Raw genomic sequence first — 13,102 nt, 5'->3', positions numbered from 1 at the left:
GAAAGTAGGGAAAATCACTAGATCATTCAGGTATGACCTAAATCACATCGCTAACGATTATACAGTGGAAATGAAAAATAGATTTAAGAGACTAGATCTGAAAGACAGAGTGCCTGATGAACTATGGATGGAGGTTCATGATATTGTACAAGAGACAGGGAGCAAGACCATCCCCCCCAAAAAAAAGAAATGCAAAAAAGCAAAATGGATGTCTGAGGAGGCCTTACAAATAGCTGTGAAAAGAAGACAAGTGAAAAGCGAAGGAGAAAAGGAAAGATATACCCATTTGAATGCAGAGTTCCAAAGAACAGCTAGGAGAGATAAGAAAGGCTTCCTCAGTGATCAGTGCAAAGAAATAGAGGAAAACAATAGAATGGGAAAGACTAGAGATCTCTTCAAGAAAATCAGAAGATACCAAGGGAACATTTCATGCAAAGATGGGGTCAATAAAGGACAGAAATAGTATGGGCCTAACAGAAGCAGAAGATATTAAGAAGAGGTGGCAAGAATACACAGAAGAACTGTACAAAAAAGATCTTCACGACCCAGATAATCACAATGGTGTGATCACTGACCTAGAGCCAGACATCCTGGAATGTGAAGTCAAGTGGGCCTTAGAAAGTGTCACTATGAACAAAGCTAGTGAAGGTGATGGAATTCCAGTGGAGCTATTTCAAATCCTAAAAGATGATGCTGTGAAAGTGCTGCACTCAGTATGTCAGCAAATTTGGAAAACTCAGCAGTGGCCACAGGACTGGAAAAGGTCTGTTTTCATTGCAATCCCAAAGAAAGGCAATGGCAAAGAATGTTCAAACTACTGCACAGTTGCACTCATCTCACACGCTAGTAAAGTAATGCTCAAAATTTTCCAAGCCAGGCTTCAGCAATACATGAATCGTGAACTTCCAGATGTACAAGCTGGTTTTAGAAAAGGCAGAGGAACCAGAGTTCAAATTGCCAACATCTGTTGGATCATCAATAAAGCAAGAGAGTTCCAAAAAAAAAATCTATTTCTGCTTTATTGACTATGCCAAAGCCTTTGACTGTGTGGATCACAATAAACTCTAGAAAATTCTTCAAGAGATGGGAATACCAGACCACCTGACCTGCCTCTTGAGAAACCTGTATGGAGGTCAGGAAGTAACAGTTAGAACTGGACATGGAACCACAGACTGGTTCCAAATAGGAAAAGGAGTACGTCAAGGCTGTATATTGTCACTGTGCTCATTTAACTTATATGCAGAGGACATCATGAGAAACGCTGGGCTGGTTGAAGCACAAGCTGAAATCAAGATTGCTGGGAGAAATATCAATAACCTCAGATATGGAGACGACACCACCCTTATGGCAGAAAGTGAAGAAGTGCTAACGAGCCTCTTGATGAAAGTGAAAGAGGAGAGTGAAAAAGTTGGCTTAAAGCTCAACATGCAGAAAACAAAGGTCATGGCATCCAGTCCCACACTTCATGGCAAATAGATGGAGAAACAGTGGAAACAGTGTCAGACTTTGGGGGGGGGTGGGCTCCAAAATCACTGCAGATGGTGATTGCAGCCATGAATTAAAAGATGCTTACTCCTTGGTAGAAAAGTTATGACCAACCTAGACAGCATATTGAAAAGCAGAAACATTACTTTGCCAACAAAGGTCTGTCTAGTTAAGGCTATGGTTTTTCCAGTAGTCATGTATGGATGTGAGGGCTGGACTATAAAGAAAGCTGAGTGCCAAAGAATTGATGCTTGGGTATATGAATGTCCTTACTTTGTAGGTGTTGAGTTACTTTGTAGCTTTTTGTTAAGAGAAAAGTTGGAAAAGAGGAATTTCCTTATCTGGTTTGATTCTTTGTTTTTTTGATGACATAGTTCACTTCAGTTCAGTTGCTCAGTCATGTCCAACTCTTTGCGACCCCATGAATTGCAGCACGCCAGGCCTTCCTGTCCATCATCAACTCCCAGAGTCCACCCAAACCCATTTCCGAGTCGGTGATGCCATCCAACTATCTCATCCTCTGTCATCCCCTTCTCCTCCTGCCCTCAATCTTTCCCAGCATCTGAGTCTTTCCAAATGACCCTCAAATGCTTTCACATCAGGTGGCCAAAGTATTGGAGTTTCAGCTTCAACATCAGTCCTTCCAATGAACACCCAGGACTGATTTCCTTTAAGATGGACTGGTTGGATCTCCTTGAAGTCCAAGGGACTCTCAAGAGTCTTCTCTAGCACCACAGTTCAAAAGAATCAATTCTTCGGCGCTCAGTTTTCTTTTTAGTCCAACTCTCACACCCATACATGATACTGGAAAAGCCATAGCCTTGACTAGACGGATCTTTGTTGGCAAAGTAATGTCTCAGCTTTTTAATATGCTATCTAGGTTGGTCATAACTTTCCTTCCAAGGAGAAGCAAGTGTCTTTTAATTTCATGACTGCAATCACCATTTGCAGTGATTTTGGAGCCCAGAAAAATAAAGTCTGACACTGTTTCCCCATCATTTCCCATGAAGTGATGGGACCGGATGCTATGATCTTAGTTTTCTGAATGTTGAGCTTTAAGCCAACTTTTTCACTCTCCACTTTCACTTTCATCAGGAGGTTCTTTAGTTCTTCTTCACTTTCTGCCATAAGGGTAGTCATCTGCATATCTTAGGTTATTGATATTTCTCCCAGCAATCTTGATTCCAGCTTGTGCTTCAACCAGCCCAGCGTTTCTCATGATGTCCTCTGCATATAAGTTAAATAAGCACAGTGACAATATACAGCCTTGATGTACTCCTTTTCCTATTTGGAACCAGTCTGTGGTTCCATGTCCAGTTCTAACTGTTGCTTCCTGACCTCCATACAGGTTTCTCAAGAGGCAGGTCAGGTGGTCTGGTATTCCCATCTCTTTCAGAATTTTCCAGAGTTTATTGTGATCCTCACAGTCAAAGGCTTTGGCATAGTCAATAAAGCAGAAATAGATGTTTTTCTGGAACTCTCTTGCTTTTTCGATGATCCAGTGGATGTTGGCAATTTGAACTCTGGTTCCTCTGCCTTTTTTAAAACCAGCTTGATGACATAAGATGCTGTGTAATGGAAATGTCCATGCTCTGGAAGTTGCAAATCAAGGTACAGCCTTCACATATGTACAATTGGAAGGGCCTATTGAGTGTGTTTACCCATGATCCTTTCTCCTTCAGTTGACATCACTAGTGGAGACAACTGGGCAAGGGAAGAAAGCTGTTTGTGTAGATGGAGCCAATCAAAAACCTGGATTCATCTAAGCTTTATCTGTCTCCATCTAATATACCTGGACAAAGCTCACTTTGCTTTAAAAGTGTTCCAAGTAATGAAATCTAGATATAGCCAGCACTACCAATTTAAGTTTGGGTATAAACCCAATGTACATTTGGATACCTAACTCCATCGCCTGGACAGGGAATTCCTCTCAGACAGCAATAAGGACTGTGCATATTCCCTTTATCTCTCCTTGGAGCGGAATCTTATGATTTTTAGCAACACAGGGAGGACTCAATCTGTCACCCGTGTGTGTGTGTGTGTGTGTGTGTGTGTGTGTGTGTGTGTATGTGTGTTAGTTGCTCAGTCATGTCCAACTCTTGTGACCTCATGAACTGTAGCCCACCAGGTTTCTTTGTCCATGGAATTTCCCAAGCAAGAATACTGGAGTGGGTTTCCATTCCCTTCTCCAGAGGATCTTCCCAACACAGAGATTGAACCCAGGTCTCCCGCATTGCAGGCAGATTCTTTATAATCTGAGCCACCAGGCAAGAGGTCTGTCACCTTTGCCAAAATCCAATTAGAAAATCTTTGATCCTTTTTCCCCCAAAGAATGGAAGGAAGGAAAAAACAGTTCAAGGTTTTTTGACTTAGGAGTATTTCCCCAAATTAGTGGTTTTGCTCCCTTTTCAGAATTTTTCCTAAACATCTATAGCATACACAGATACATAATATGTTTGTATGTTGACTTGTTTGTTTGGAGGAAGACTTCTGTTTGGGAGAAGATGACATAGACATACTTTTCTCTATTTCTCCCATTAAATACAACTGAAAACCCTGGATATTATATGTAGAACAAACATAAGAAGAATTCTGAAAGGTGGAAAAAAGAAAGCAGACTGGCTAGGACCCACCAAACAAGATGGTAGTGAATTCCATGGGTTTTTTTTACCTTGTGCATCCCAGACTCGATGCTAGGGAGGTCAGCAACCTGGAAGCACTAGCATGGATAGACCAAAAACTAAGCTCTGATAAAGTCTGCCATCTAGCCAAAAAACCAGAAAAGGGGTAGTCTACACACACACACACACACACAGAAAATAAACACTCTGTTCCAGCCAAATGCCCACTGAAAAACTGTGGAGCCACTCACATCCACACCAGCAAAAGCCAAGAGGGAAGCCTAGACTTCCAACCTCATGAGACTGTAACAAGACACCCCACGCTGGGGTATGTCAGAGAGGCCAGGTAGGGAGCCCATTCCCACAGACCAGTCATTAGGCTCTTCCCCATTCCCTGCAGTGTCAGTGGGGACCCGTGGGATGGTCTGCCCAGCAGTAGGAGAAGCCCCAGCCCTTCAGGTGTCAACAAAAGCCAAATGGGGACTCTGGACTTCAATCTCCAAGTAGTAATGATAAGGCAGTGCCCCTCCTCTCCCTGCAAAAGTGGTGTAAAAATAACCCATTCAAACCCAGTCAAACAGAAGACACAGGGTTTACCTGGTGTACTAAAGGTTGGGGATTCGCCTGCCAATGTAGGGGACACAAGTTCAACCCCTGGTCCAGGAAGACCCCACATGCCACAGAGCAAGTAAGCCCTTGCACCACAACTACTGAGCTGATGTGCCACAACTACTGAAGCTCACCACCCAGAGCCTGTGCTCCACAACAGGCTCTGTTGGGAAACCACTGCAGTGAGAAGACAGCACATCGCAAGGAAGAGTAGCACAGCTAGAACCAGTGTGCAGCAATGAAGACCCATCGCAACTAAAAATGAATAAATCAGTCTTTAAAAAGTGAAGATCCAGAGTCTATAACAAAAGGCAAAATTATCCAGGTTTCAGTAAGAAATCACTCATCATATCCAGAACCAGGCAGATCTCAAACTGAATGAAAAATGTCAACCAATAGATGCCAACACTGAGATGATAGAGATATTACAGTTATTTTCAGGCAGCCATGATAAATATGCTCAAACAAGCAAATACATACAAATTACAAATGAAAACTTTTATACCTTAAAAATACAGTAACCAAATTAAAAGCTGAGCAAATGAACTCAATGGTAGAATGGATAGGACAGAGGGGGGAAAAAATCAGTTAACTGGAAGATAAAACATAGAAATTACAACAGAAAAAAATTAGACCAAAAAGAAAATAAAAGAAAGAAAAAAAAAAAAAAAACAGCCTCAGGGATCTTTGGGCCTATAACAAAAGATTTAACGTTTGTATATTTGTATCATCACAGTCCCAGAAGATAAAGAGGGCAGGGCTGAAAAAAATAGTCAATGTAATAATGGCTGAAAACTCAAATTTGCCAAGAAACATAATCCTACAGATTATGAAACGAAGCAAAGCCCTGACAGGATTAACCCACAGGAATATACCAAGATAGATCAAAATTAACCTTCAGAAAACCAAAGACAAAGAAAAATTATTCAAAAACTACCAGAGGAAAATGACATCTTGCCTATAGGAGAAATTAATTATGTTACCATCCTAGAGGTCAAAAGCCTGAAACGGGTCTCTCCAGGATCAAATTAAGGTAATCTGAATGTTTGTGCGTGCATCCTCAGTCATGTCCGACTCTTTTGAGACTCTATGGGCTGCAGCCTGCCAGGCTGCTCTGTCCATGGAATTTTCCAAACAAGAATCCTGGAGTGGGTTGCCATTTCCTGTTCCAGAGGATCTTCCAGACCCAGGGATAGAACCCACATCTTCTGTGTATTTCCTGCCTTGGAGGTGTTTTCTTTACCACTAAGCCAAAAGCAACAGAGCTCTAGTCCTTCTTGGGAAAGCCTGTTTCCTGTCTCTCAAGACACTAGAGGCTACCCATATGATTTGTTTCATGGCCTCCTCCCTCCATCCTCCATTCAGCCAGCAAGCCCATGCCAAGTTCTTCTCACACTACCACCCCTCTTTCTCTCCTTTCTGCCTCCTTCTTCTAATTATAAAGACCTCTGTGAATGCCATGGGCTCATTTGGATAATCCAGGATAATCTCCCCATATTAGGATCAGCTGATTATCAACCTTAATGATTCTGCAAACTTAATTTCCCTTTTGCCTAAAATATCCATAGGTTCCAGGGATTATGACATAGACATCTTTCAGGGGACATGATTCTGCACCACACTATTGAAAATATCCTTCAGAAATGAAGGGAAAATCAGGACTTCCCTGGTGATCCAGAGGTTAAGAATCCACCTTGCAGTGCAGGGAACGTGGGTTTGATCCCTTGGTCGGGAAACTAACATCCCACATGCCATGGAGTAGTTGAGCCCAACGTGCTGCAACTCCTGAGCCAAAGCACCACAACTAGAGAGTCCATGCAGCACAGTGAAGGGCCCCACATGGCCACAACCGAGGCACAGAGCAGCTAAATAAATACATACATTCTTTTTTTAAAGAAGGGAAAATCAAGACAACCTCAATAAAGGAAAACTACAGAGAATATGTCACCACAGATCTGCCTTAAATGAAGGGCTAAAAGGAGTTCTCTAAGAAAAACTCTTGGAACATCATAAAAGAAGAAAGAATACACTAAGCAAAAATATGAATCAATACAATAGGCTTGGGTTTTCTAAAATGTGCTTGACAGTTGAAACAAAATTATAGCACTGCTGTTTGGAATAAGCACTAGCTAAAAGCATGAAACCTGTATTTGAATCACAATTCTCCTGCTGGTTGGTCATATTCACTGTCTATGAGTTGCAATAACTTTGACCTGACCCCTCATTTTCTCGTTTACAACCTGGGGGAGATAGAACTCGTTAGATATCTAAAAGGCCTCCATCTAGAAAATCTGTGATGTTAGGCTGTGACTGTCATTCAGTGCCCTATCTAAAAACCAGTGTGATAGTCCATTTTAATTCAGTAGTTCAGTAAATATGCATCAAACACAAGCCCCTATGCTAATTCCCTAATTCCTTATTATTTACACTGGTAAAAGGCCTTGACCAGATACTTACATCACCTTTAAATCCTGCTTCCGGGCATTAACCTTTCCTATCCCACCACCAGCACCACACACAACACTTCCTGCCTTTAGAAGCATTCTAAAAGAGGCTGCTCCCACCCAGCTTCCCAACCTGACTTCCATCGAGGCCCCTAAGGCATTCACTGATTGTAAAAAGTATCACTTCAAGAAAATGAGAAGATGAGCCACAGACTAGAACAAAAGATTTGCAAAACACCTGTCTGATAAAGGAGTGGCATCCAGTGGTAAAGAACCCTCCTGTCAATGCAGGAGATTTGAGTTCGATCCCTGGGTCAGGAAGATCCCCTGGAGAAGGAAATGGCAACCCACTCCAGTATTCCTGCCTGGGAAATCCTACAGACAGGGAAGCCTGGTGGGCTACAGTCCATGGGGTCTCAAAGAGTCAGACAGGACTAAGCGGCAGAACAGAAGCATCTAAGATATGAGAACACTCAAAACTCAATAGGAAGATGACAACCCAATTTTAAAATGAGCAAAAGATCTGAAGAGACACCTTACCAAAGACGATATACAGATGGAATATAAGCATGTGAAAAGATGCTCAACATCAAATGTCATTAGGGAAAGCAAATTGAAACAATAATACACTACTACACAGTTATGAAACTCCAGTATTTTGGCCACCTCATACAAAGAGTTGACTCATTGGAAAAGACTCTGATGCTGGGAGGGATTGGGGGCAGGAGGAGAAGGGGACGACAGAGGATGAGATGGCTAGATGGCATCACTGACTCTATGGACTTGAGTTTGGGTAAACTCTGGGAGTTGGTGATGGACAGGGAGGCCTGGCGTGCTGCAATTCATGGGGTCGCAAAGAGTCAGGACACGACTGAGGGACTGAAATGAACTGAACTGGCACACTTATTAGAATGGCCAACGTCTAATATTCTGAGAACACCAAATGCTGCTGAGGTAGTGGAGCAAAAAGAACTCTCATTCATAGCTGGTGGAAATGCAAAATGGTATAGTCACTTTGGAAGACAAAATTAAGCATACTCTAACCCTGTGAACCAGTAATAAAGATACATACAAGGAAGAACAAGGTGAGAGAATTTGCTTCACCAGATATCAAGAGTTATAAACAATATGGTATTTGATACAAGAACAGATAAATTAATGTACTAACAAACAGATAAATTGATTTACTGAGCAGAAATCAGTTTGTCATGGGACTTCTCTGGCGGTCCAGTTGTTAAAACTCCACTCTTTCACTGCAAGGGGCACAGGTTCAATCCCTGGTCAGGGAACTAAGATCCTGTATACTACATGGTGTGGCCAAAAAACAAACAAAAAAAAAAAGTCAGTTTATCGTTACACAGTAAGGCATACATGACCAAACTTCTATCATGCTTACCTAGGAACACTCTTACACATATATGTCTGGTGGTACACAGGTATAAAAATGTACACAATGGCATTGCCTATAGTATTCCCAAGTAGTGCTCAATCCCTCAGTCATGTCTGGCTTTTTGTGGTCACATAGACTGTAACCCGCCAGGCTCCTCTGTCCATGGAATTTTCCAGGTAAGAATATTGGAGGGGGTTGCCATTTCCTCCTCCAAGGGATCTTCCTGACCCAGGGATCATACCCAAGGCTCTTGCATCTCCTCCCTTGGCAGGTGCATTCTTTACCACTAGCACCACCTGGGAAGGCCATAATATTCCCAAATTGGAAACAAACAAACAAAAAATTTGAACTCCAATGCAGTCGTGGCAAAGGTTGTGGGGAGGAGATAGTGTTCAGATCACTTGTGTCTTCAGCTCATAAGTCACCAGGCAACGAAGAGTCATATGGAGAAGACTATACACGATCCAGAAATCCTGGATGGGACTCGAATGAGTCTTTTGGGAAGGAGGGGTGTGTATTCCTCCACGTGGGAAGAAGGGTGAAATGGATATTGCGCCCAAAACACCAGGAGGATGGACTGCTGCAGAGACTGCCAGCTGATTACTGAAACACTCCACCTCGTCCTGGCCACACAGCTGAACTACATTTCCCAGCCTCCCCAGCTGTGTAGGTGGCCAAATGACTGGATAGTCGCTAATGGAAACTGAGCAGAATGATAATCACCCCTTCCAGGCCTGGTCTGTGAAATCCCCCAACGTGCCATCCTCTGATACTTGCTCTTTCCAGCTTGGTACAGCCAACCGTACACGGTGACCTTGGAAATCCTGTGTTGGAAACGGCTGAGGCACAGATGGATACAGCCTGGGTCTCTAATTCAAAATGATTGGACCAAGCAAAGCAGTATTCCAGAATTTGGAACAATACATAATACAATCCAGATACGTATATTTGCTCAGGTCCACATTCCTTCATCTTAAACTCTTGGGACCAGTTATGTTTCAGTGGGGCTTCCCTGGTGGCTCAGATGGTAAAGAATCTGCCTGCAATTCGGGAGACCTCGGTTCGATTCCTGGGTTGGAAAGATCCCCTGGAGGAGGGAATGGCAATCCACTCCAATATTTTTGCCTGGAGAATCCCATGGACAGAGGAGCCTGGCAGGCTACAGTCCATGAGGTCGCAAAGAGTCAGCCATGACTGAGCGACTAAGCACAGCACAGCACATGTTTCAGTATCCCGATCTCTGGAGATTTTATTGAGGTAAACGTAGGCTATGTATTATACACCAGTCTATGTGAATTACATACCTTCCCTGACCAGCTCTGGGACAGCCTCTCAGAATCAAGCACATTAATATTTCTTCTGGGGACTTCCCTGGTGGTCCAGGGGCTAAGACTTCTCGTTCTCAATGCAGGGGGCCCAGGTTTGATCCCTTCAGGGAACTAGATCCCACATGTAGCAACTAAGAGTTTCCATGCCTCAAGTGAAGAAAAAAAAAAAAACAGATCCCACATGCCAAAACTAAAGATCACATTTGCCACAACTAAGACCTGGCGCAGTCAAATTAATTCAGCCGCTCAGTTGTGTCCTCTTTGCGACCCCATGGACTGCAGCACGCCAGGCCTCCCTGTCCTTCACCATCTCCCAGAGTTTGCTCAAATTCATGTCCATCGAGTCAGTGATGCCATCCAACCATCTCATCCTCTGTCATCCCCTTCTCTTCCTGGCTTCAATCTTTCCCAGCATCAGGGTCTTTTTCCAATGAGTCAATTCTTTGCATCAGGTGGCCAAAGTATTGGAGTTTCAGCTTCAGCATCAGTCCTTCCAATAAACACCCAGGACTCTCCTTTAGGATGGACTGGTTGGATCTCCTTGCAGTCCAAGGGACTCTCAAGAGTCTTCTTCAATACCACAGTTCAAAAGCATCAAATTAATTAATTAAAATACTTCTTCGGAAAAATATGAATATTTACTTTGAAATGAAGTCTATGAATAGTTTCACCTGTTCAGGACAGGATGAATTGTGGCATTAGACTACCTAAAAACACTTTTGGTTTTCAAAATTTTGTGGATTTCAGGATTGCAGGTGAGAGACTCTGTGGCTATGCAGCCAAATCCCATAGTAAAATAAAGGTTTAGAAGTAATAAGAGAAAATAAATAGTGGGGGAAATATTGGTTTCAGGGTCAGGCTATGCCAGTGACAATGAAATTAAACTTTGTTGAAGGGATTCTCCAATCAGGAGGCTGATGTGATGTCAAGCCCACACTCCATTGGCTCAGCCTTTTGGCCACCTTAGTAGCAGAGGAGGCTGGGGAATATAATTTAGCTGATGCCTACAGTGGGCTGGACTAAGGTTTGTTGAGAAGCTGACGATCTCTACAACAGTCCACGCTTCTGGTTACCATTGTGAGGCTGTACCAAAGATGATGAAATTAAACTCCATTGAAAGGATTTTCCAACCAAGAGGTTGGTAGGGCTGTTTTGATCATCTAGTTTTCAGTTGTTCCCTTGTGAACTGTACTGCAGATCTGAGGGACCCTCTCCTGGATGGGGAAGATCCCCTGGACAAGGGCATGGCAACCCACTCCAGTATTCTTGCCTGGAGAGTGCCATGGACAGAGGAGCCTGGTAGGCTACAGTCCATAAAGTTGCAGTCAGACACGACTAAAGCGACTTAGCACAGCACAGCACAGCACAGCACTCGGCTGTGTCCTGGCTGGGAGCGCCCTTCTGGCACACCCTGTCTTGTCTGGGCCATGCCTTCTCCATCTCCACAGATTTCTTTGGGTCCATCAGTTTCTGCTGCTGCTGCATCGCTTCAGTCGTGTCCGACTCTGTGTGACCCCATAGACGGCAGCCAACCAGGCTTCCCCTCCCTGGGATTCTCCAGGCAAGAACAGTGGAGTGGGTTGCCATTTCCTTCTCCAACGCAGGAAAGTGAAAGGTGAAAATGAAGTCGATTAGTCGTGTCCAACTCTAGCGACCCCATGAACTGCAGCCCACCAGGCTCCTCCGTCCATGGGATTTTCTAGGCAAAAGTACTAGAGTGGGGTGCCATTGCCTTCTCCAATCAGTTTCTGACCCAATCACTAATACCAGCTCCACAAATACCCCATAATTGTGAATATTTGTGATGTCTGATGTGCATAGAAAAGTCTATTACCAGTTACCTGGGGTTTAAATTAATGTTTAATTTATTAAAATTGTGAGTATAAAACACAGTTTTGCTCAAACCTTGACATTCAACTTACAAATCTTAAAATTCTATTTCTAAATGTACTAATTTTTTTTTAAATTGCTTCCACTTGTTCTTTGATTGATGTTTAAATCAACTTGAACAGATTTACATTTCTTTAGCAATTAGTTTCATCTACAAAGTTAGTAAAATTTCCATAACTGTTTTACACCATATTCATATGCTTGATATATCGGATTTTTTTTCCCCTTGTGCACTTCAATTGCCTGACAAGGTAGACTTAAAAATACTCACAAAATCATTCTTATAACATATGCAGCTCTTGTAAATCTAATTACTTAATTCACTATGTTCTGCTGTTTGATTTCTCTTAAATGTTCTAATTATTTATTTTTTTGTTTGTTTAAATTTGTTTATTTATTTATTTGTTTATAAACTTGAGCAGTGTCTTACACCTTTCAACTAAAAATCATAATTCTGAAATTAACAGATATTTCAAGTTGGAAACACAAAGCTTACCTTAACATCAAGATATTACAATTACTTCACAGTCTCTATACTAAATTCTACACCTCCTCAGGAGACCAGTTTGACCTTGTTGGAAAGGCTGAGGTTAGTAGGTCAAAAAATTAGTGCCGTAAACAATTGGCTGTCAGATTGAAGAGCAGAGCAGGAGAGCTAGGGGGCTATAGGCAGTCACAGTAACCCCCTACCTCCACCCCTGTGAACTTAGACTTCTCCAGGTGGAGTTACCTCCGCTGACCGCAGGGTGAGCTTTCAGCTGGACTAGCTCACAGTTCACAGCAGCTGCTGCTGCTGCTACTGCTAAGTCGCTTCAGTCGTGTCCGACTCTATGCGACCCCATAGACGGCAGCCCACCAGGCTCCCCCATCCCTGGGATTCTCCAGGCAAGAATACTGGAGTGGGTTGCCATTTCCTTCTCCAATGCATGAAAGGAAAAAGTGAAAGTGAAGTCGCTCAGTCGTGTCCGACTCTTTGTGACCCCATGGACTGCAGCCTACCAGGCTCCTCCATCCATGGGATTTTCCAGGCAAGCGTACTGGAGTGGGGTGCCATTGCCTTCTCCATTCACAGCAGCAGGGCATCTTTATCCCACCTTGGGTAGATGGACTGCTACCACACTCCCACCTAGAGGTCAGCTAATTTCCTTCACTTATTAAATCCACTGTATTTTTCTCTGGGGGGCTTTCCCAGTCACTCAGCAATAAAGAATCTGCCTGCAATGCAGGAGACATGAGTTCGATCCCTGGGTGGGGAAGATTCTTGCCTGGAAAATTCCATAGACAGAGGAGCCTGGAAGGCTGAGGTCCATGGAGTTGCAAAGTCAGATGCAACTG

Source organism: Bos indicus x Bos taurus, chromosome 5 (genome assembly GCF_003369695.1).
Source record: "Bos indicus x Bos taurus breed Angus x Brahman F1 hybrid chromosome 5, Bos_hybrid_MaternalHap_v2.0, whole genome shotgun sequence".
Taxonomy (NCBI): domain Eukaryota; kingdom Metazoa; phylum Chordata; class Mammalia; order Artiodactyla; family Bovidae; genus Bos; species Bos indicus x Bos taurus.
Note: the sequence above shows the minus strand (reverse complement) of the source record.